This window comes from Podarcis pityusensis, assembly GCF_964106645.2.
Source record: "Podarcis pityusensis genome assembly, chromosome: 6".
Lineage (NCBI taxonomy): Eukaryota > Metazoa > Chordata > Lepidosauria > Squamata > Lacertidae > Podarcis > Podarcis pityusensis.
Genome location: NC_138030.1, coordinates 73,807,812 through 73,833,529, shown reverse-complemented (window position 1 = coordinate 73,833,529; position 25,718 = coordinate 73,807,812). Strand labels below are relative to the sequence as shown.

The 25,718-nt window shown below is 43.3% G+C and overlaps 1 protein-coding gene across 1 annotated transcript in view; it reads left to right on the top strand.

Annotated features, from left to right (window-relative positions):
- The first annotated feature begins 6,736 nt into the window (after positions 1–6,736).
- PALMD (palmdelphin) overlaps positions 6,737–25,718 on the top strand; it is a 57,136-nt gene continuing 38,154 nt past the window's right edge. The window contains exon 1 of the mRNA XM_081008702.1: positions 6,737–6,862. The gene's annotated coding sequence lies outside the window, so the exon portion shown is untranslated. The remainder of the gene's footprint in view (positions 6,863–25,718) is intronic.

Below are 25,718 nucleotides of genomic sequence, written 5' to 3'. Positions count from 1 at the left end.
GTGAGGAAGTCCAAAGAAAATGTGAAATTATGTTAAGACAAATGTTATATTGTTTATTATGTTTATTTCTATTGTAAAACCCAATAAATTGCTTAAAATAAAATAAAAAAAAAGAGAACAGAAATAGTGCTCCGGCGGCGTGGCAGCAGCAGGAGGCCCCATTAGCTAAAGTGGTGCTTCAGGTTAAGAACAGTTTCAGGTTAAGTATGGACCTCTGGAACAAATTAAGTACTTAACCTGAGGTACCACTGTAATTCACAGTTTGGTCAACCGTCTACAAAGCTGACAGACTCAGGACAAAACTAGTGCAGAAAGAGAGCAGGCAGAAGGACAATTATATTGCAGAGGAAACTCAATTCCCTGTATATCAGCCCATCTGCAAAGGTGATCAAGAGAGTCAGACTGCTTGGAGAAACTGGCAATGTTCCCTTAGGTTACAACAGGGATGGGAAGCCTGTGGCCCCTCCAATGTTGTTGGGCTCCCAACAGCCCCAGCCATTGTGGTAAATGGTCAGGGATGATGGGAGTTGTAGTCCAACAATAGCGTTGTATGCAAATCCCCCTAATGTACACATCTTTGCAAAGCAATATCTCCTCATAAAATGCCCACTTGTAGGCAAATTTCACTTACATGTACATTTTTATGTGATCTTTTGCCCTAGCTTATGCATTTTTGGACACATTACTTGGCTGGAGAACTACACTGGAAAATTCAGAGAAGTGTGAATTTTGAAGGATGGCTTTGTTTCAGTTCACACATTATTTCAGAGAGTGTGAATTATTGGGTTTGCCTATAAATGTGATTCAATTTCTCCCACATCTTATAATTTGTGACCAATCATCAAAAAGCATACATTGATGGCATAAGAGGGGAAGTCATTATAGAGAAATATATTTTTCAGCCTCCCTTGTCTGACATGGGTAGCCTCGCTGAAGGCAAGGAAACTATTCTACAACATGCGGTCTAAAAATTGTGTGACAGATTTTATGGAGTATAAGTCTCCTGCAATATCCATGCAGGGCTCAGCACTGACACCAACATGTCCTTCGTTCCTTGTAAAATTCATGATAAAAGCATCACAAGCTCAGCATGTAGGAGCAACACTACATGCTGCTGCATAGGAGGCCTAACGGTCCATTCCATCGCTCCACTGGCAGTGTATGAATACCAATGAATTCTGGCAACACAGACAAGGAACTGCTTTTGCAAGATGAGAATGGGCTCTGATCATATGATTGTAGCATTTGTTCTCTAAGGAAGCAATTCTCTTAGAGATAATTCTCGTACTATACAGAAGCAAGGCAAGGAAGCCTAGCATTAACTTAACAGAAAGAAGAATGATTTCTATTTGCACCTCACACACCTTCACATGATGTCTAGGCAGCTAATTTCACCCCACTATTTAATTTATAATGGAAGAAATTGGCCTCTTAGCTAGCCACATCTTGGGCAGGTTAACTAGGGCAGCAGAACAGTTTTAACTAATAAATCTCAACTGGAAATTCTTTGTTGGTCCGCAACAAGCAGCATAAGATTTATAATTTTGGGTCACTTACTGCATATTCACAGTGACTCTTTCTTAATGGAGCATAATTCTGAAATATCTATTTGCCTAATACAGTTCCTTTAATAATATTAATAAAGTTCACTTTAAACCGTTTAGCTTTCTTCCAAGCTTATAAGAGATTTCCACTTTTGCAATCAAAGAAACACTTCCTATTGCCACTATATATGGCAGAATCAAGGGGCAGAAATCACAGAATTGTAGAGTTGGAAGGGATCTTGAGGGTCCTGCAATGCAGAAATCTCAACTAAAGCATCCATGACAGATGGTTATCCAACCTCTGCATGAAAACCTCCAGTGAAGGAGAATCCGTCACCTCCCAAGGGAGTCTGTCCTACTGTCCAACAGCTCTTACTGTTGGAAATATATTCCTGATATTTAGTCAGAATCTCCTTTCTTGAAACTTGAATCCACAGGTTTGTGTCCTAGTCTCTGGATTAGGAAAGAAAAAGCTTGTTCCATCTTCTATGTGATAGTTCTTTAGATAGTGGAAGGTGGCTATCACATCTCCTCTCAGTCTCCTCTTTTCCAAGCTAAACATACCCAACTCCCTCAACCGATCCTCATAAGGCTTGGTTTCCAGACCTTGATCATCTTCTCTGCACACATTCCAGCTTGTCAATACCCTTCAATTGTGCTCCAGGTGTGGTGTAACCAAGGTGGAATACAGCAGGACCTTTGATCAGGACACTCTACTTCTGTTGATGCAGCCTGAAATAGCATTAATTTTTTTTTTGCAGCTGCATCACACTGTTGTCTCTAGCTTGTGGTCTACGAAAACCTCTAAATCCTTTCCACATATACTACTGGTAAGCCAGGTGTCCCCCATCTTAAATTTCTGCAGCTGATTCTTCCTGCCTAAGTATAGAACCATACGTTTGTGCCTATGGAAATTAATTTTGTTTGTTTTGGCCCAATCCTTCAATCTGTTCAAGTCAGCCTTCTTGAATCCTGACTCTGTTGTCTTTATTAGCTCCCAGTTTGGTGTCATCTGCAAATTTCTTCATCCAAGTCATTTATAAAGACATTGGACAACAACGGGCCCAGGACAGAGCCTTGTGGCACTCCACTTGTCACTTTTTTCCAAGATGACAAGGAACCATTATCATTTATCAGTTTCAGGCAGGTCTAATGACCTTAAACTGGTCATCACATAGTAGTTCAGGAATTGCCAATACAGTGCTTGCGAACACCACAAAAAGGTGTCAGTAACTATCTCATCAAATTTCTACAGTGAATGGGTGACGGTTTCATCTTCCTGCTCAGTTCCAGTTTTCTCGACCTCTCCTACACATCCTTCAATTATGTTCACTTCCATGAGACTGGAAAAGCAGAATTTAAATGATGAGATATGACCGTTCTGAAGAAACTGATTTTGGCCATTTGAGCTAGCCAGGGGATGTGCACTTGTACTAGGTTTGAACAAGACCCATTCAAACTGTTTTAGAATTACAAGCAAACCGCATGAGTTGGCATATCGACATTTCTTAATGTCGGCATTTCTTAATGTCAGCAAGTTGGAGGTACGTAGTAGCAAAACCAACACAGGCATTGAAGAATCAGGGCTTACCCCCAAGTAAATGGCTAAAGGATTGCAGCCTAAATCAGGCCCAACTGATCATTCAGTATCACTAAAATGCACATTTAAATTTAATCAACAAGATCCACTTATTAAAGGGGAGTTGATTGGTTAAAGGTGAAGCAACTAATCAGCTATCATTTACTAATAAAAAGCTGGGAGAGACATCAACAACTGACAGTGCAAGCCAAAACACATCTACTCAGAAGTAAGCTCCACTCAGTCCAATAGCACTTACTCCCAGGTAAGTGTGTAGAGCACTGCAGCCCTAATTTACTGACATAACCAGCTTGACAAACTCTTGCTTTATTTAGTTCTTCACAGCTCTAGTTCCTAATGTAGCTGAAAAGCTTCCGTCAGCTGTTGATGTAATACTGACCTCTACGTTTCCATGGTAGCTCTCATATTGCCATCTCTGTCAACAATCTGCTTCCAGTTCTAATTTGATCAGGCTCATGCTATTAATAGAAAGATTCTGCAGGCAGCTATTCTATTCATCTTCTTTCAAATCCAAGGAATGGTTATTGCTGAAAATCAAATTTTGGTTAGCACCATTCTAGTCAGGTTTCAATAGCTCATTGTTGTTCTACTCTCAGGAACAATTCACACTATCCTTGAAAAGGTTCCTGCTCTCCAGCCTTGTGTGTGTGTGTGTGTGTGTGTGGTTTTCTCCACCCAGGTTCAAACTGCCTCTTTCCCCCTCTCTAGATACACACTCACACACAGAGCTCTGACAAGCTCATTTCGGTTTGTCATCTAGGAACATCAACTGGCCATCAGGATCCATCAGTGTGAGAAAGATTTGATCCAACAAAGTTGTCCTCTTAGTACAAGAACTTCTGCCTGTACAATGGGACTCTCCTTGTGCAACTCCACCCCATAATCTGTTCTGGGGAGTTCCCTCTGGAGCAGATTGAGGGGGGTGCCAGGAAGAGGAGATGGGTAGAGGGTTGGGAGAAGGTTAGAAGGTTACAGAGAGGATAGGAGTAGCAGGTGATGCATGTAATTATCCAGAACAGCCTGGTTTGTCTTGGTAAGGAAAAGATGAAATGAACTGTATTATTTCCATGTTTTTTAAAGGTTCTTTTTATTTTACAGTGCATTTACGAGCAATTCTTTCTTTCCTGGGGTACTCAAGGCTACACAGTACTGACACCTTCCCTCCCCCCCCCCAAAAAAATGTCAAAAGTGTGACACTTACTGTAACAATTGCATTGTGAGTACTGGCACTTTTTTCCTTTAGGAAAAATAAAGCACTGGTGTGTGTGTGTAATATTTGTAGCCTGCTTTGGAATCCCTTTGCCAATGAAGAGTGGACTATACTTTCTGCAAATAAATAAATAAAACAGATGGCCTCTCGCATCTCTCTATCCTGTTTGTGTGTAGGAGAGATTGGGAGCAGCGTTTTGCTGAATTCCTCCAAAAGGAGGAGAATTTCAGCGACCATTTTTCAAGATTGTCGCTCACTGTTCATGGAGGTAGCAGTTGGTGGAACATGGGATGGGCTCCCCTGCTGCATCTGCATTGCCCTGAGCTCCTCTCTGCCTTGCTTGCTCCTTCCCCTCTCCCTCTAGGTAACCAGCAGTGATGCACAGCCTTTGGAAGTCAGGTGAGCAGTGCTGCAATGCCCACATTGCCTCAAATACTGCAATGCCTGAACCACCATGTTGGCCACTCTTCTTTCCTAGGAGTGTTTTTGTGTGTTTCCTGCAGTGATGACAGCAATTGTGCTAGATCCTCAGTGATGTTCTAGATGTAGCATCGTTCCAGGGCACTGAGGAGGGGAAATGGCAACTGCTGCCCCCTCCCCACAAAAAAAATCCAAAACCAGTGGAGAATATTCAAGAAAATTCTGTAGGGTGGCCTTCTCTCTCTCTCTCTCTCTCTCTCTCTCTCTCTCTCTCTCTCTCATGAGTAAGAAAAAGAAATCTATGGTGGGAAATTGTGGCTCAGCTTTAGAATCATATAACTGTAAGGGGTCCCAGGGGTCATCTATGCAATGCAGGAATCTCAACCCGCTGTCCCCCATCCAATTTGAAACCAGACCGGACCCTTCTCAGCTTGGCAAATGTGCTCGCATTTTCATTGCTGCATCAGTGGTGTTAACCATCAAAGAAAGCTCTGAGAAGATAGATCTTTCAAAAACTTAGAGATTCCTAAGTATCATTAGAATAAAAGAACACAAGAACAGCCCTCCTTGAACAGCTGAAACCACCCAGTTTTCCCAGCAGCCAACCAGGTGCCTGTAGGAAGGCTGCAAGCAAGACTCGAGTGCAATAGCCCCGCTGTGATTCCCAGGCACTTTGCTTCTGACAGTGGAGGGAGAACATAGCCATTATAGTAGCCATTGATAACCCATCCTCAAATCTTCTTTTAAAGTCATCACTACAGTTTAGGGAAGTGAAATCTAAGGGGGTGGTTTCAGCCAGAACTCAAAAGAACTTAGTTTGGGCACCTCTCAGTTTGGCACCATTGTCATTATGAGAGAACAAGGGAGGTGTTCGTGGTGAGTTCCAGGACCTCTTTTCCTAGAAAAAATAGCACTGGTGACATCCATAGATCATCTGGAGACCATCTGCTAACCACAAGTTCCTATTGAAGAAACATCAGCTGATCAACCTGAGCTATTAACACTTGGGTAGGCAAACGAAGGCCCGGGGGCCGGATCCGGCCCAATCGCCTTCTAAATCCAGCCCGCAGATGGTCCGGGAATCAGCATGTTTTTACATGAGTGGAATGTGTCCTTTTATTTAAAATGCATCTCTGGGTTATTTGTGGGGCATAGGAATTTGTTCATTATTTTTTTTCAAAATAGAGTCCGGCCCCCCACAAGGTCTGAGAGACAATGGACCGGCCCCCTGCTGAAAAAAATTGCTGGCCCCTGTATTAACAGCAACCCTTCTAACAAAGCAATGGTTAGGCAGCAACAGCAAAAGCCGTAGCACTCAATCTTGTCTGCTGCAATTGAAGAAAATGAACGCCATTGAAAGCTTTCACTTTCCACAAGGGGGAGACTTCACCTCACTAGATATGAGTTGTTCATTTCAAATGAAACTTCAGTGATTTTCTATGGAAGCACAACCAGAATTTTGAATGTATCAATTACAGGGCTTTTGATGTGACTTCATTAGTTTTCCAAAGAAACATCTGAAAACATGTGTCGCAAATTTGTCAGGTATGATTTTAGCTGCATCTTAACTGGCAGTGCTGCAGCTGGATTAAAAGTGACTAGGCTACTCAAATTCAAAATCCATGAGTCATTGTTATTTCTGTTTTGGCAATGGGCCAGAACTTTCTGCACATCAAAAGCAAGATGTTAACCTTCCCTGGGTCTTTCCTGGGTCATCTTGCCTGCTGTTCACCAGCCTTGACTCAAGATTTGCCCAGGCATACATTCCCGTCAGTTCATGATTGCATTCAAACCCTAAATTTACCGAGGTTAAATATTTACTAATCTGGTTTAGTGTGCAGCTGTCATGTTGAAATCAATAACAGATTGGTGATATTATGCTTGCTATGCCAGCAGGTGCCTCTCCCGTAAATTAGATACTTAGGTCAACAAAACCCAATAGCAGTCAGATGGTAGCCTTCATTATTACAGATTCGAAGTTCCCTACGTACACTCTGACCCAATGCCATTTGCAGTGTGGCACCGATAACTGCTGCAGCAGTACGAGGCAATTCCTTGGATTAATCACTGCGCTACGAAGGCACAAAGGTAAGAGATTTGGTGTTTCATGCTATTTGCAAAAAGAGAAACAGATGTATGGACAAGGTTTTTGCCTAGAGAATTCTACTGTATGACTCTGTATGAGATTTTCTCATTTCTGTTGCGGCTGGGTAGCATAGCTGTCAACTTTCCCCTTTTTTAAAGGGAAATTCCCTTATTCTGAATAGGATTCCTCGCAAGAAAAGGGAAAAGTTGACAGCTATGTTGGGTAGTGCAAGACCAGCAGGATGTACCCAACTCATCGAGACTTTACTCCAGCTCTCATAGGCTGCCTCTGTGATCATCACCATACACACCTGTGACAGCCGATTCAAAGAAGAAATCTTTGGTAGACCCCCCACTCTAGATACTTCCTGGGAAGAAAAAAGCATCCAAAGTAGGGGTCTACCCAAGCTTTCCTGCTGCCCCTGTTACATAAGAGTGTGAGGGTTCTCAATCTTTTAATGCAAATGATATAGGGCAGAAATCAGGAACCTGTGATCTTCCAAATATTGTTGGATTCCATCTCTCATCAGCTCCAGCCAGCACAGCTGATGATCAGGAATGATGGGAGATGGAGTCCAACAACAGCTGGAGGACCACAGGTTCCCCATCCCTGATACAGTGGTGCCTTGGGTTACAGACGCTTCAGGTTACAGGCTCCGCTAACCCAGAAATAGTACCTCAGGTTAAGAACTGTGCTTCAGCAGTGATGCAGCGGCAGTGGGAGGCCCCATTAGCTAAAGTGGTGCTTCAGGTTAAGAACAGTTTCAGGTTAAGAACGGACCTCCGGAACAAATTAAGTACTTAACCGGAGGTACCACTATACAGGGATACCGAGCTATATTTGTGACGATGCAGCCAGGATACACAAAGAAGGTGTCATACATATCAGGTGTCATCTGTAAGCAGGGTGCCAGCATGAATAAAATATGGGGGGACAGGTAAACCCCACACCACATAATCGATCACATGACACAGCACTCACACACCATTTGAATGGCAATACCCATCAGCTGGGGGAGGGGGCTGGCCCCCTCAAATATTTTATGGGCGGAGCGAAGGGATCTCAGCCCCTAGGAGTTGGCTCCTATGTCTGTGAGATAAATATACATAGGTAAATAACAAGTAAATACAGTGGTACCTTGGGATACGGGTGCGTCAGGTTACAGACGCTTCAGGTTACAGATTCCACTAACCCAGAAATAGTACCTCGGGTTAAGTACTTTGCTTCAGGATGAGAACAGAAATCGTATGATAGCAGCGGGAGGCCCCATTAGCTAAAGTGGTACCTCAGGTTAAGAACAGTTTCAGGTTAAGAACGGACCTCCAGAATGAATTAAGTTCTTAACCAGAGGTACCACTGTACACTGATTCATGGGCCACTATGGTTGTGACAAATACATTCCAAATACCATTACATTTGTCCATATATAATTTCCATCTGAAAGTGATCTGTTCATGGGTTGCAAGCATTGGCATGTCATCTATCCATTGATCGAAGGAGGCCGTCCATCAAAAGGAAAAACATGCATACTTCCCCATACCACCTTGCAACAAGAATATGGCATCTGCTGCTGAATTTTGCCATGTTTTCTTTTGACAAACAAAGGGGAAATGGCCAGCGACTAACTGCCACCTGGAAGCTGGAATGTAGAAATCTAGTGCCTAAAGCTTTACAATGGAGGGGTTGCTGCTGCTATCAAGAGCACTGTGTGTTAACAGGAAGGGAAGGAGGAACCTGAAAGACATATCACACAAGCTTTCCTCAGCCTGATACCCTCCAGATATTTTTGGACCACATCCCTGTCCCATCATCCCTGCCCACTGGCCATCCTGGCTGAGTCTGATGGGAACTGGAATCCAGCAACACCTGAGAGACACCAGGTTGTGGAAGACTGCGCGGCATAATCTCAACAAAGACAAAGGCCCGTATCTGAAAGGACAGGTTAAATTGAAAACCAATCTTAGAAGAACCTGAAATTGAGTCTGCATAATTTATGGTGAACTTTAATGGGCTCTTTTTCTCTAGGTGGCGTGAAGTCACTGAAATGAAATACATTTGCGGCAAGGATTATTTAACTGCTTTGCAATTTAAATTAAACCATGATATATGTCTCAGAAATATCCATTTTCCTTGTGTCTGTTTAGCAGGCCTCTGTTTTATTACTTATTTATTAGCTTAAAAGGTTTTAATTTTAACTTTCCATTGAAAAATTCAGAGTGGTTTATAATAAATCTGTTGTATCAGATGGGCATGGGATTATACTTAGGATTCTTGTGTTTCCCTTCTTTCTTCCTTCCTTCCTTGCTCTGGTTCTTTATTATTATTTTGAAGTACATTAGTTTTGCCCTCAAATCTATAATTTGAGAGCCAGTGTGGTGTAGTGGTTAAGAGCGGTAGTCTCGTAATCTGGGGAACCGGGTTCGCATCTCCGCTCCTCCACATGCAGCTGCTGGGTGACCTTGGGCCAGTCACACATCTCTGAAGTCTCTCAGCCCCACTCACCTGACAGAGTGTTTGTTGTGGGGGAGGAAGGGAAAGGAGAATGTTAGCCGCTTTGAGACTCCTTAAAGGGAGTGAAAGGCGGGATATCAAATCCAAACTCTTCTTCTTCTTCTTCTTCTATAATGATTACTGGGGAAGGAATAAAGGAACATCCTCTAATATGATTTACATTATTCAGGTATGTTAACAGAGCATGAACACAGTAAGTTTAGACACTCCTTTTATTATACACCCTTGGATGCCATTTAATACGCTTTCCCTCCTGGAATCATAAAATCATAGAACTGTAGATTTGGAAGGGACCACAAAGGTCATTCCCTGCAGTTCAGGAATCTTTTTGCCCAATGTGGGACTTGAACCCATTACCCTGAGATTAAAAGTCTCAAACTATACCAACGGAGCTCTCCCTATCCAACAGCATTGCCTTATATAGGCTTCTGACTATAAATGGAATGGCCTGAACTTCAGTTATGAGGACCACATGGGAGATGGCTTGGATGGGAGTTGGGTGTACATTTGATACTATATGTGAGATACCCTCCACCATAAGTGGTATCTCTCAGGGACCGTGCTGAGGAGGGCTGCACTGAGGAGGAATGGCGGGAGCCTCCCCCTGCTCCTGATCAGGATCCTGAATCTTCCCAGGAGCAGGAGGACAGTATAAATTTGGAAGAGTGGCTTGCAGAAGGACATAGTTCAGAAGGCAGAAGCTGGGACGTACAGTGGTACCTCAGGTTACAGACGCTTCAGGTTACAGATGCTTCAGGTTACAGACTCCGCTAACCCAGAAATAGTACCTCGGGTTAAGAACTTTGCTTCAGGATGAGAACAGAAATTGTGCTCCAGCGGCGCGGCGGTAGCAGGAGGCCCATTAGCTAAAGTGGTGCTTCAGGTTAAGAACAGTTTCAGGTTAAGAATTGACCTCCGGAACGAATTAAGTTCTTAACCCGAGGTACCACTGTACTGGAGGGGGAACAGCTAAGAGGAGAAGCACTGGGGGAGAGAGAGAGTTAACAGACACACTCTCTCTGGAAAGTGTCCATCCGCTCAGCCCAAGGTCAAGAAGGTGGCAGCACAGGAAAGCACAGTGGTTGTGAGATCAGGTTACAAGATGCGGTAGTGACGTGGGGTACTAGGGAGGAAGTGGGTGCACCTTCATTCCTAGGAAATGGATTCTTTGTTCGCTCGCTGTGATCATTAAAGCCTCTAACTGGTAAGAAGACTCCTTTTGCTTTGTTCTGCTTATCTTCTGCCAAAGTGGGGAGGAAGCCTATTCCCTGAAGCCTGACATATCCATTGCCAATGACAGGAACATTGTTGTTGTTGTTGTTTAGTCGTGTCCGACTCTTCGTGACCCCATGGACCAGAGCACGCCAGGCACTCCTGTCTTCCACTGCCTCCCGCAGTTTGGTCAAACTCATGCTGGTAGTTTCAAGAACACTGTCCAACCATCTCATCCTCTGTCGTCCCCTTCTCCTTGTGCCCTCCATCTTTCCCAACCTCAGGGTCTTTTCCAGGGAGTCTTCTCTTCTCATGAGGTGGCCAAAGTATTGGAGCCTCAGCTTCAGAATCTGTCCTTCCAGTGAGCACTTAGGGCTGATTTCCTTAAGAATGATAGGTTTGATCTTCTTGCAGTCCATGGGACTCTCAAGAGTCTCCTCCAGCACCATAATTCAAAAGCTTCAATTCTTCAGTGATCAGCCTTCTTTATGGTCCAGCTCTCACTTCCATACATCACTACTGGGAAAACCATAGCTTTAACTATACAGACCTTTGTTGGCAGAGTGATGTATCTGCTTTTTAAGATGCTGTCTAGGTTTGTCATTGCTTTTCTCCCAAGAAGCAAGCGTCTTTTAATTTTGTGGCTGCTGTCACTATCTGCAGTGATCATGGAGTGAGCCCAAGAAAGTAAAATCTCTCACTGCCTCCATTTCTTCCCCTTCTATTTGCAAGGAGGTGATGGGCCCAGTGGCCATGATCTTAGTTTTTTTGATGATGAGCTTCAGACCATATTTTGCGCTCTACTCTTTCACCCTCATTAAAAGGTTCTTTTAATTCCTCCTCACTTTCTGCCATCAAGGTTGTGTCATCTGCATATCTGAGGTTGTTGATATTTCTTCCGGCAATCTTGATTCTGGCTTGGGATTCATCCAGCCCAGCCTTTCGCATGATGAATTCTGCATATAAGTTAAATAAGCAGGGAGACAATATACAGCCTTGTCGTACTCCTTTCCCAATTTTGAACCAATCAGTTGTTCCATATCCAGTTCTAACTGTAGCTTTTTGTCCCACATGGATCACTGCCTTGCCGTGGTGAAGGGGCTTGAATAACTCAGAGAAGCTATGAGCTATGCCGTGCAGGGCCACCCAAGATGGACAGGTCATAGTGGAGAGTTTTGACCAAACGTGATCCACCTGGAGCAGAAACCGGCAAGCCACTCCAGTATCCCTGCCAAGAAGACTCCATGGACAAAGATAACAGACGGGAACATTATTGACTGCATTTAGTCTCACTGCATTTGGAAGTTCCACACTTAAACTGCTGATAATTTCAAAGAGGATTAACTCTTGATATACTAATTGATGGGCAAAACAATACAACCCCATGATCGAGAGGTGTCCCTCTGCCCAGCTCCACCAGTGTGAAGGGTCCTGCTCCACCTGTAGAAAGATGAGTAGAAGCTGCTGTCAACAGTATGCCTATTAGCAGTAGCCTCTTGTATGCTGCCTCCATAGCTCACAGATCTAGTGGGATTCGAGACCAAATGGTTCATTCCTACTGCACAAATTTATCAGGTGGCGGGGATAGCAAAAAAAAATTCTCAGTTTCAGCACAAAGTAGCCTGAAAAATCCAGGCATTTCAAGTCACCAGAAACAGATGAGTATCTGAAAAAGCATATTGGGGGGAAATTCTGCATGTGTTCTCCAAATGCTACAGGCTCCCTGAAGAATCTTCAGCACAGCCAACATTTGATGTCTAGGCTGATGTTCTTATAAAAACAATTGGGTGAAACAAAAGGGGGGGATTCCTGAGCTACTTTGCATTTTTGCTGCATGGAACCATCCATGTGCTTTCAGGAATTTCCATTCATGGCTATTTTGAACATTCACACACTAACGAAAGCATCTGTGAAATGCTACTGCTATGGAATGCAAGCAGGAAAACTATACAAGATGCAGGGCCTGTCAGAAAACAGTCAAATCAATAAAACTACTTCCATTTCTTTCCCTCCTTCCATATATTATTATCAGGCCTTTTTTTTAAGCCAGTACTCACAAGAACTCAGGTGGAAGCCATTGCCATTATAAGAGAACAAGGGAGGCGTTCATGGTGAGTTCCAACACCTCTTTTTTCTAGAAAAATAACACTGATTGTTATTATTTATTTTATTATTTAGTATACAACCCTTCACCCACAGATCTCAGAACGGTTCACAACATAAAAATATATATGATAATTTCAGCAAACTATCCAATGTAAAAATCAAAAACAGCAATATGCCAGTAGATGACACAGATAGAAAGAACAAGAGTGTTCCAATCCAGTTTGTTCAGATTTGAAAGTAGGGATGGGAAATGGGTTTCAGCCAGTGGGCCAAATCCTAATACCCCTCCCCCAATATCTATGTGGGCCACTTTGACAGGTGGGCAGAGCCTGTCAATCACCTGACATCGCCATGATGTCAGCCAAAGTCTTTACCTTTGCAGACCAGCTTTGTTTCAAGTCAGTCCACAAAGGGGAAATGTTCACTTGCCTGTTGGTTTTGAAATCAAGCTTCTTGGGCAAAGGAAGCATGGTTTGCTGCATGCCCACTCGGGGAGCTCTTGAGCGGAGCCAATCCCAGTAGGGCTTGCATTGGGTGTGGAATACTTTAAAAGACCCTGACTGCAGACCTTGCTTGCCCAGGAACAACTGGGATTTGTTGAGATATGTGAATTGGGATATAGCATAATGTAAAGCAGAGACATCACCTTGCCAACAAAGGTCCGTATAGTTAAAGCTATGGTTTTCCCAGTAGTGATGTATGGAAGTGAGAGCTGGACCATAAAGAAGGCTGATTGCCAAAGACTTGATGCTTTTGAATTATGGTGCTGGAGGAGACTCTTGAGAGTCCCATGGACTGCAAGAAGATCAAACCTATCCATTCTGATGGAAATCAGCCTGACTGCTCACTGGAAGGACAGATCCTGAAGCTGAGACTCCAATACTTTGGCCACCTCATGAGAAGAGAAGACTCCCTGGAAAAGACCCTGAGGTTGGGAAAGATGGAGGGCACAAGGAGAAGGGGACGACAGAGGATGAAATGGTTGGACAGTGTTCTCAAAGCTACCAGCATGAGTTTGACCAAACTGCAGGAGGCAGTGGAAGACAGGAGTGTCTGGCGTGCTCTGGTCCATGGGGTCACGAAGAGTCGGACACGACTAAACGACTAAACAACAACAAAAATTATGTCAGTTACGGAGTAGATGGGTGCAGCTTGGGGAAAGCGACCTGATGGGCCAAATTAGGATCCCTATGGAGCCTAATTGGCCCCACAGGTCAGGGTACCATACCACTTTTTTAAGAAAGAAAGAAAGAAAGAAAGAAAGAAAGAAAGAAAGAAAGAAAGAAAGACAATGCAAAATAGTAAAGAAATGGGACAGACTTAGGCAGAAGTGATACGAACTGAAAATAGGCCATATCATCTCCACCCATAGGTTCCCATATGTCGGGGTAGTCAACGTGGCTCCCTCCAGATGTTTTTGGACTATGACTCCCATCATCCCTGTCTATTTGCCATGCCTGTTGGTGCTGATGGGAGTTCATGTTGGCTATTCCTACACTGTGCTGTTCCCAACAAACCCACCAAGATCTAATCAGCTGTTATTTTGTGTCATGTATTGGCACCCTCAATCCCATCCAGCTCACAGATTCAGCACACTCTTTTTAAGTATTTATTCTTTTAGAACTTAGAATTTAGGTGAAAACACATACCAATGTTTAAATTCCTGTCTTTTAACAGATTAAAAATAGCACAGTTCCAATGACTTTTTGGAGACCACAGAAAGGGACTGTAGTTAAGTCTTCACTAGTGATAAATGGTAGTAAGGCTCTCATGAGCAGAATGCTCACCTCCTGCTTTCGTAGCATGTTTTAGCTAAAGCCAGCTGGTTGGTGCTAGCATCCAGCAGGGACATGGGAAAATCCCCTGAGGGCCTCATGCCTACTGGGTGGTGAGGAGCTCACAGAAGCAAAGCGAGAGAGATAATTCCCTCCCAGAAATATGTGTGTGTTGCTCATTCACATGCAAATGCCCTGGATGTTCTGTGAGCTCCCAGCAATTGTGGGGAATCGACACTGTCCTAATTTTGAGAGCTGGCTGTATTCATGATGAGCCTTTGTGTTCATTTTCTATGAAGAATGTAATTATGTGTGTTTTCCATAGAGCAGACTGGCAACACAAGAGCCTCCATTCAGCAGAAAGCTTTCCATTAGGGCGTGAACAGATAAAGTCAGCCGTCAGGGCCAAGGAAACAGTGAGTCAGAATATATAGCAGCAATTGTTACGTAAGGCAGAGAGACGTGGAAAGAGTCACGAGTGTGTTCCTGTCAATCTCGGAGGACGAGGGTTTGCACATCAACTGGATATCAGGTGCGAGGGCTGCTTGGTAGCTCGTTCTGTGTTTGCCGGTAAATATTTGCACACTACATCAATGGAATGCCATGCATTTGGCTTGCATGTGCAACTCGCCTGGCCTATAAGCTGCCTGAGCTCAAGTTGGACTAAAAAAGCATGCACAACTAATGAGATCATGCTAGAATTTCACTTAAGGACCCACAGATGTAAAAATGGCCAGCCACCCATTCTTCTTCAAAGCAGACATCAAGCAGCCGTGAGGAAAGACTGAAGGACATCTGGGACTTATACAGCTCCAGGGAAGTCCAATTTATACAGGAAACAGTTGAAAGGATCCATGCACAGCCCATTATTTTCTGTGCAATGTACCTATTATGGCCCAAATGCATGTTCAGCCCCTCCTGGTGGCGCAGCAATAAAACTGCTAGCCCATTTGCAAAGCTAAGCAGGGCCTGGTATGGTTTCAAGCTGGATGGGGGACTGCATGTTGAGATACCTGGACCCAGGATCCCTTCCAACTCTACAATTCTATTGTTCTATAGTTCTATCAGGGATGCGGGTGGCGCTGTGGGTTAAATCACAGATGAGAATAATGCATCTGCTGACTAACCATGTTTCTACAAAGCAGGTCTATACGAATGAATTAAAGGTGTGTAATGATTTGATGTAGGACCAAAAGAGGCATTGGCCCACAAGATACAGAAAAAGAATCAAGTGCTCTCGCTTTCTTCTCAGCAGCAGGCACACATGTCTGGGCATGCTGAATGGCAAAGTGGGGGGAAAGCTAGGACAGGAATGGGGAAGGAGTTCAAGTTGTTGTCTAGCAATCTTGTGACCTGCCAGTGAAATATACTGATCTGGCTGTAAAGAAAAGTGGACTTCTAGCAGAAGTTTAAGATGCTTATTGACTCAACTCAGAATGTGGAATGCCTTCTGAAGAAGGATCCACACAAGATTACAAGACTCATTTCTTCTTCTTCTTCTTCTTCTTCTTCTTCTTCTTCTTCTTCTTCTTCTTCTTCTTCTTCTCAGCCAGCTGGACTGAGAAGTCTAATCTGAAAAGACTTAATTTTCCTTTCACCGTTCAAAAGAGCCTATTGTGTTTGCAGTAGATTTATTCTAAAACATTTCCTTTTGGCTTATTGCCAGCTACATCTCTGAGTTATCCATTGCTATTCTCTTCATATTCTTATTGTTCCACCCAAATTAATTGCCAGAACACTTGGGATTCCCATTTAAAATTCATTGCATTTTAATCTTAATATACTCGGCAAAATTTGTCAACATCTATTCTATGAATAACACCAAATTCCGAACCAAAATGGGAAGAGAGAGACAAGGGTCTTCCTTGCTCAAACCTGAGAAAGCCCAGTTCCAACAGAGGGGCAAAAGGAGATGAGAAAAAGCATTTTGTGTTTAATAATGTAATGATACGTGCACATTTTTAGACTGCATATTTATAAAGATGAAGAAAGGGGAAAGAGCATTATCTGAAAAACACACCTTCATGATATGTACAACGCCAGTCAACTAAAAGAACAGACGTTCTCTTGCTCCAACTTTCAGCCCTCCAGATGTTGATAAACTACAAGTCCCATCACCTTGGACCATCGGTCTTGATGGCTAATAGGAACCACTGAGAACAACATCTACAGGACCATAGATCAAGGCCACCACCCACTTCTCGTGGACATTTTCAAAGATAATTTTTTGTCTTCAGCCAGCAAACATCTTAGTTGGGAGCAGGGGCAGTGTCATACAGTACCTGCATTACCTCACAGACATAACAGTGCTATATATGTTGTGTGCAATCACAATTTGGATGTACATTGCTTGGTAGTGTTTTATTATAGTGTTTATTGGAAGCAATAAAAAATAGTTTTAAAAACAGACAGTCAAACAAATAAATAAACTACTTCCGAAGGAAAATTATAGAATACAGTGGTACCTCAGGTTAAGTATTTAATTCGTTCCAGAGGTCTGTACTTAACCTGAAACTGTTCTTAACCTGACGCAGCACTTTAGCTAATGGGGCCTCCTGCTGCTGCCGTGCCGCCGGAGCACAATTTCTGTTCTCATCCTGAAGCAAAGTTCTTAACGTGAAGCACTATTTCTGGGTTAGCAGAGTCTGTAACCTGAAGTGTATGTAACCTGAAGCGTATGTAACCCGAGGTACCACTGTACAGTTTTATAATAGAGCTTCCAGGCCTATGTGTCAGTACAAAGTCTTAAAAGCTGATCCTGAAAATCAGGTCCTATTTGCATGCGTGTTTGGAAGATAGCTGCTTCCTTTGCCCACTACACCTCTGTCGTAAAGTCTGACTGTGCTTTAGATGCAGCCAATGACCTTTGGATATTGAGCCAATCTTCCAGTGCACTGAAAACAAGTTCAGTAGGCTGTATAGCCTTAGTTCAATAGGCTGTATAGCAAAAGACTGAAACCAGTGATGTCAATGAAATCTTAGGCAATGGAGACTATGCTTTACGCCTGGAATTTATATGTTCAGTTCCTTCCCAAAAATGAAAGCGAGATGTCTTGCAATTGCAGTAACAAGTAAAGGTTGGCCTGACATCTGACACGTCTGTGAATGCAATAATAAATTGCTGATAACATCACATATATCCAAAATGGCCTTTCTCTTTTTTTAAAAAAAATATGAAATAGTATAGTCATTGTTTAAACAAACCACTGACTTGGCTGTCCCTGATTTATATTGTTCTATATTACAGAGAAAGGGACAGAATGTCACATAAACACATTCATCAAACGTACAGACCTTAGTATGACTCATGCTAAATAACAGACCAACGTATGTTTTTTTAAAGCCCTCAATATCAGAAATCTCTAAAAGTCTCTTGTGATTCTCAGCATTTTTACTCATGAGATTTTATTTTATTTTTACTTTTGCCTGTTAGCCAATGCTCCAATAGAATCTCTAATATAGAATCTCCTTTCCCCTTGTTAGGACCAGCCCAAGACATTTTGCTGCCCGAGGCAAAGATGGCGCCTCTCGCATTGCATGTACAAAAGCTGACCAGACCACTAATTCAATCTTAGGTCAACTGTCATGGGGCAGTGTCTTCCACTGCACCTGAGGGCAGCAGGTTGGCTTAAGGGGCACAGGGCAGGTCACAAGGCGTACACAGCTCTATTATCCAAAATCTTGCTCTCCCCTCCATCCCTCAGGAGCTGCCTCCCTTCTTCCTAACAGTAGGGCTGTTCCCATCCCATGTCAAACCCACTTTCTGAAACTAATTTCCAATGTAAATCCACCCGAACTCCAACTCCCTGGTTTGTTTTTTCTCAGCTGATAAAAACATTTCTATGCTGGAATGCTTTTTCCACTGTCAAAATGATGTGGGCTGCTCTTTGACTGGCAACTTGCTGTTGAGTTTTGGTTTGGGGCAAACACCTAGATGCCATTATGTTGTAACGAATGCCTTTGGGAAGGGAAGGCAGCTGCCAAATGTTCTAAATAAATAAGACAAGCCTCTAAAAATCTAATTTGCAAGAGGATCTTACAAAATCATTTTTTAATTATCTGGCCAGGCTATGGTTCTAATGTTTACATACCCACCCACATGAAGTAATCTGTGCTCAGGCATTAGTCTCTTAATTCTACGAGTTAGTGACACAGAACTGAACAGGGCTACTTCACATGTTATGAAGTGAGATGCTTTTTCATGGGGGCTAGGATCAATATGTAGGTCGTTTGATGGGGAAGTGTGGGCACATGCATGTACTTTTTCTGCATGCCTGTATACACATACAGTGGTACCTCGGGTTAAGAACGTAATTCATTCTGGAGGTCCGTTCTTAACCTGAAACTGTTCTTAACCTGAGGTGATTTACCCAAGGATAGATCATTGGAAACCCTTGTCCCAAATCTGGTTCTCTAAGATGAACTAGCTGGATCCACTGCTGTCAATTCAGAGGGATGAGATATCAGTGGAAGATGCAATGGCTATGGCAACAAGATTTAGAGGACAGCAGTGTTCGAAAAACCCATTGTTCTTGGTGCATTTGGCGATAGGGAATGTCATTTGTGTGAGCAGTTTCTAAGCTCTGGGCCAGGGGTCAGCAAACTTTTTCAGCAGTGAGCCAGTCCACTGTCCCTCAGACCTTGTGGGGGAGCTGGACTATATTTTTGGGGGGGGATGAATGAATTCCTATGCCCCACAAGTAACCCAGAGATGCATTTTAAATAAAAGCACACATTCTACTTATGTAAAAACACGCTGATTCTCAGACCGTCCGCGGGCCAGATTTAGAAGGCGATTGGGCCGGATCCAGCCCCTGGGCCTTAGTTTGCCTACCCATACTCTGGGCACTGTACTGAGTGAGCCTAAGATTTCTGATTAAAACGGCAGAGTGGAAGGAAAAGAGGACCTTTTTCTGCCTCCCCACTTCCGGCCACTCTCTGAAGACTGGAGAAGAGACCCTCTTAAGACTATTAGGGGTTTGGGCAGGGGAAGGACTAGACCATGTGAAAAATGAACATAATATTTTAGCTGCAGTTTTGTATATTCTTGTATAAAAAAGTGCACTTAAACATTCCATTGTTGTGCCCGTAACCTCGGTTTAAGGTGTCATTTAGCTCCTAGCTTTCATATCTCAGTTTCTATCACTGGAGGAGATGGGAACTGGTGTACCTTCCTCTTTCCCCTCCTCTGTGCATGCCACCCCACCCATGACCAGAGATTGCATGCAAAGTGCTTACACTGAGGTGCTAAAGCAAAGACTGGAGAGCCATTTGTCAGGGATGCCGCAGTTGAATCCTGCACTGCAGATCCTGCACTATGAAGGAAGATGAATTGGGCCAGATGACCTCCACAGTTCCTTTCAATTCTACAAGTCTACAGAAATCTGGCAATAATGAATTTTTTTAATCTGCAAAACGGTTGATGAAGCCCTGTTTAAATGATGCACACCAATGGTGAAACAAATAGTTTTGGGATTGCATGGTGTTCTTTCACAATTTGCGAAGCATCAAATCATGCGACTGGTGGCTGTGAAATGCTGACCACTCCATATCTACATGGGCAATGTAGATCTGCTTTTGAGAACTGCTTCCTCTGTCTCTGTCAGAACCATGGTCAGTTAATCATCTGTCCTATAGTCTCATTGCTGCTTCAGGCAATGGTTTAACAACAATCTCAGCCTGTCAATCCCTTGCCTTTATTGCACCTGATTCCACTGTCACTCCAATTTATTGCCTGCCCAGCAACTCACTTTATTTGTCAGAGGACGAAGCTCATCTATGCAGGCTACCAGGGGAGCCAACCCAGCGATTTGTGGGTAAAGAATGCAGAAATGCACAGCTATGTACCTTCTTCTTCCCCAGGAGGTTCCTCTTTTACAACTCTTAGCCAGTCTCTTATTAACAGGGGCTCTCTTTCCCCCACCTCACCTCTCTTCAGCCTCGTTTCTTAGTTGGACTTACTTCCAAGGTCACATCTGTCACTGCTAATGTTCCCTTTGACTCATTTTCAATAGATAGAACCACAGATCCAGACAGATCCAGACTGCCAAATGCATTTACAATTCTGTTGGCTTACTGTATTACTTTCCTAGCATTTGCTTGTCACCTTGGTATAGTCACTAAAAGCAATGTGGACCTCTATTCAAGTAAATTCTGATTAGGACTATGTGTTGGTTTCTCCGGGCTATGGTTTCAGGATCGCAACTTTCTTCGTTTTAAGTTCTGCAGCAGCTATATCTGGGCTGAGGTTATGAACTTGCTATGGCTGAACTTGACAGGGGTGCCATTCAGATAAGATAGCAGTCCCCCTTCCTTTTGTTTCGGATGAAGAAACGTCCATCTAGTTCAGAATCCTACAGAAATGGCAGCCACCCAGAAAATCCTGGGAAATTTACAAGCAAGGTGTGAAGGCAACAGGCCTTCCCTTTCAATTCCACTTGGAATCAGATGCTCAGAGGAACACTGCACCCAAACACAATGGATCCATTTAGCTGTCATCATGGGTACTTGCTATTGACAAATTTATCCCCACCCCACAATTCTTTAATTTTTTTACCTGAAACCATCCAGGGATGTGTACGCAGAGGAGAGGAAGTCCCATTACATGAGAGGAGCACCACTCGTGTTGGATACAAATCCAAGCCTTGTTTGTCATGGTCACACTACAACGTGACAGAAGAAGGTTTATTTAAAAGATACGTATGTAACTAACATGCCCATCCAAGGGCATGTCTCCATCAAGCACTGGCACTGAATGATGTCCCGTTATTTCATGTTAAGCATGCATTAGAAGACAGAAGACGGTCTCAAAACATTTCACCCACTTAATAAGAAGACAACAGGGGCTTTGATGTTTAATTGCATCCAACTAGCTTGTCTTGGTTTTTTGCTGAATGCAAAAGAATGTTTTCCAAATACATCTGAAGATGATTGTGTTGTCTGCGAAAGGTTTCTCCTAATACAAAGCCTCATGTCCATGTTTAGTTTGTTCTGAGCAATAAGTTCTGGAACACATATTGCACATCAAAGGCCTTCTTTTATCTTCATCTAAACTATCTCAGATTTAACGCAGAAGGCCTTGGTGGAATAAACAGCACAATGGGGTTGCTTTGCTGGGCAGGCTTCTATGGCATCATCAGAATGTGAAGTACGTATTGGCCAAAGCATCTCATCCTACCGAGACATGACGCCTCATCTCTAGGAAACCTCTGTTCAAGAAGTACACATCTAAAATTTAACTAAGCTGGATTCCTGAATTTCACTTCCTTTGCACAGTACAGTGGTACCTCGGGTTAAGAACTTAATTCGTTCTGGAGGTCCGTTCTTAATCTGAAACTGTTCTTAACCTGAAGCACCACTTTAGCTAATGGGGCCTCCTGCTGCCGCCGCGCCGCCAGAGCATGATTTCTGTTCTTATCCTGATGCAAAGTTCTTAACCTGAAGCATTATTTCTGGGTTAGTGGAGTCTGTAACCTGAAGCGTCTGTAACCCGAGGTACCACTGTTCTCTGCAAGTGGATAAAAAAGTATTTATAACTTTACACTCACCTCACAGAGTGTTTGTTGTGGGGGAGGAAGGGAAAGGAGAATGTTAGCCGCTTTGAGACTCCTGAAGGGGAGTGAAAGGCGGGATATCAAATCCAAACTCTTCTTCTTCTACATAACTCCATTTGAACCTTCAGCAAGCCCAGGAGTTCTGTCTCATATACTTCAGTGCCAATCCTTATTTGGCCAAAACAGTGCCATCCATGCACAAGAAAGAGGCTTCAACATGCTTCGGGGAACCCAAAGCTTTCAAGAGGCATAAACTGGAGAAGAGAGGTGCAACTGAGGATCCTGGAACTCTGGATCAGGAGCAATCAGGAACAATCCACATGTTGTTGCAGGTCCCATTCTTATATAACCTAGTAATTCTAAATGACTTCTCAGCTACAGCATTCGCTATAAATTGACATCTCAGAACTCAGAATAATGGGAACCATCCACTAGAGAAAAAGCTACTGCTGGTCTTGGGAAAAATCTGTAAAACATGGAGCAAGATGCTAACCAGAAATCCATAGGTACATGCAGTGCTTTTTCAGGGGGTACTCAAGGGTACACAGTACCAGCACCTCTTTTTTGTTGTTAGAAAGTGTGGCACTTACTGTAACAACTTCATGGTGAGTACCAGCAACTATTTTTCTAGGGGGGAAAGCACTGGGTACATGTATGGTCTCACAAAGGGGGTGAGGGAAAGATGTTAGATATTACTTTATGAAGCTGGAGGTTGCACACAGTTTTGGCTTCTATGGCTGGGACACAGTGATAGATCCAAAGTAACGCAGGGAGCATCATGGCTTAGTGTGCTTTTTAACAGTGGCCTCCCTGGTCCTAGTCCAGCACTCTAAGCATAGTTTGACACTGGCTGGTCTTTGCACAGTACTTTGGTGTATTATTCTGCAGAGAGGAGGAGGAGGAGGAGGAGGAGGAGAAGAAGAAGAAGTTTGGACTTGATATCCCGCCGTTCACTTCTCTTAAGGAGTCTCAAAGCGGCTAACAACCTCCTTTCCCTTCCTCCCCCACAACAAACACTCTGTGAGGTGAGTGGGGCTGAGAGACTTCAAAGAAGTGTGACTAGCCCAAGGTCACCCAGCAGCTGCATGTGGAGGAGCGGGGAAGCAAACCCAGTTCACCAGATTACAAGTCCACCACTCTTAACCACTACACCACGCTGGTGTGCATCATTTAAACAGAGCAGAGAGGAACAGTGAGGCAGAAGCCTGCGAGAGCCAAGGGTGTGTTTCTGTTTCAAATACGTAAGGGGATCTCTACGACAAGTAGAGGATGGTGGGTGTTGTGGAGAACACCACAGCACTGTTTACATTTGGACACTACGAGGGAGAGCTCAAACGCTTCGAAACAACAGCAAGAATTTCATGACGGATATGGAGCAGCCAATGTCCAGCCAGTGTGCCAGAACTGGAACAAACATCCCCTCCGCCCACACCAGAAGTAACAGCCAGGGCTTTGGCTAAGGCAGAACAGGAAACTGACATGGGAAACCCAGAACCTGATCGCTGGTTTAATTTTCCTGGCAGAAGCTGCTATTAAGTTATAAGCGGAAGAGGTTTCAGTGTTAAGCCTCCCCCATAAGGGCGTCTTCTGTGTGGATGGGAGGGTAAAATACAACAGAAGTGTTTTGGAGTGTTTTTCGTGATCACAGTCTCAATAGAAACATATCACAAAGGCCCCAGATAATCACAGTATTTGACTTTCCCTGGCAGCCATCTATAATGAGCTCTGTACATTTCCCCCTTAATTAATAATCTTCTAATACTATTTCCTGAGGTAGTTAGGAAAGGTAATGACATTCCAAGGGGAGTGTGCTATTCTGATGAGACTGCGGGAGAAAGGCTAGTCTTAATTAAATCTGGTTTCAGAAGCTGCCAGTTCTTTATCACAAAAACACTGTGTGTGGATGTCAGCCCCTAGACAGCTGTTTCCTCCATCTAAGGCTGCAAGGGAGGGGAGAGGAGGGATGTCTCATTAAACAGAGAAATTGACATTTAAGACTCCAGGGAAAGCCAAGAAAGCTGCAAGAATCCTTTCAAAGGAGCACATGAGCAAAAATGCAGAAATATGTTACAAGCAGTTGTGAAATGACAGGGTGGCATTCAAGGGTCAGAGTGCTGAGAAGTGTTGTTTACATGAGCAAATGATATACGCTCTGTCAGAATGGCCTACTTTTGGTGACCACAGCAATTAAGCGATGCCAATGGCGCTGGAAATCATTGCAATATGCTGAGATTTTTCTCCTTCCATGCAGAAATGTAGGGCATCGTCCAGAAGGCTAAGATTAAGGTCATATCAGCACTGGGAGACAGAGATTAAAATGAAAGTTGGAGACACAACCATTTTGTTTTTGTCATTTAATATTCATCGGCACCCGGCATTTCCTATCGGCCTTAACAAAAGAAAGTCAATAAAAGATACAAGGCCAAAGAGAATGTTTTTAGATAACATTATTATTTGCCTGCATGGTGATGTTTTTAATGCTGCTTTTGTTTCTTGTTTATTTTTCTTGTTTTATATTGATAATTCATATTTTTTATGGTTTTGTAACTTTTATTCCATTATTTCAATATTGCAAAGCCACCTTGTGAACTTTTTGCAGAACTGAAAGGCTGGAGAACTTCACTCAGTGGGGGCCAAGCTTGTATACTAGCTTCCCCCTACCCCAGTCTCTTCTAGGCATTTAGGCTTTTTCCTCCAACACCCTGACCCCTATAGCTCTTATTGAAACCCCCCCCCCCCCCAGTCCAACAGCAAAATGTTTGCCTTTATGAGAGAATCATTACAGCCACCATTCTGAAATTTGGCAGGCTTCATCCCCTCAGAAGAGCTCACAATGCCTGCAAATTGTATGCCATTCTGGCAAAAAATTAAAAAAAAAATAATAAAGTGTTATACGCCTGTCCTTAGGGTTTTTTTAAAAAAAAATATCAAAGTTGAAAGGTGCCCTAAATGAAAAGCCCTGGATTTATTTGCCCACAATTTGGCAGGCTTAATCCACTCTGGAGGGGCTTCTGTGCATGTAAATTTCTTTCATTTTGGCCAAAAGTGGGGAACAATGCATTTTTAGAATTCCCATTGCAGGGAACGGGGCACCCATTTTGTACAGGGTGGGCTTGGAATCAAGAGCACAAATTGAAGCAGAAAGAACAGAGTGTGACTCAAAAACAGATCAGATTGTTTGGGGGGGGGAATGTGTATATACAGATACAAAGTGATTCTTGGGACCTGTGCGCTCCCCTTATCAAGTGCCCATCCATTACCCTGGTCCTTCCCCTGCAATGATAATTTCCAAGAAAGTGTCACCCCATGCATGAGGAGAATATTTCCAATACATATCTGGGGAAACTGCAAAAAACTTTCAGTTAGATTTCGGGTTGTCAGGTATGAGAACCATAATACAAAACATTTAAGTTATGCTTTGCTCGACATGCCAAATTGTAAACCAGCTGAACACAGATGCCGTCAAATAATTCTGAGGATAATTAGATTCAAGGAAATAGATTACTAATTCAATAAATGTACGTGTTTAACATGCAAGGGTTTATGTAAGTGGTGTCTTTTTGCTGATGAAATACTATTCGATTGCCGGAGCGATCGCCCCAGGAGCTTTTTCTTCCCTGAGCCAACCCTGCGTGACTTTGCCAGGCTGGGATTTGATTAGATCCCAGCCTCTCAAAGCGGCTTGAGGAGGGCGGCATGAG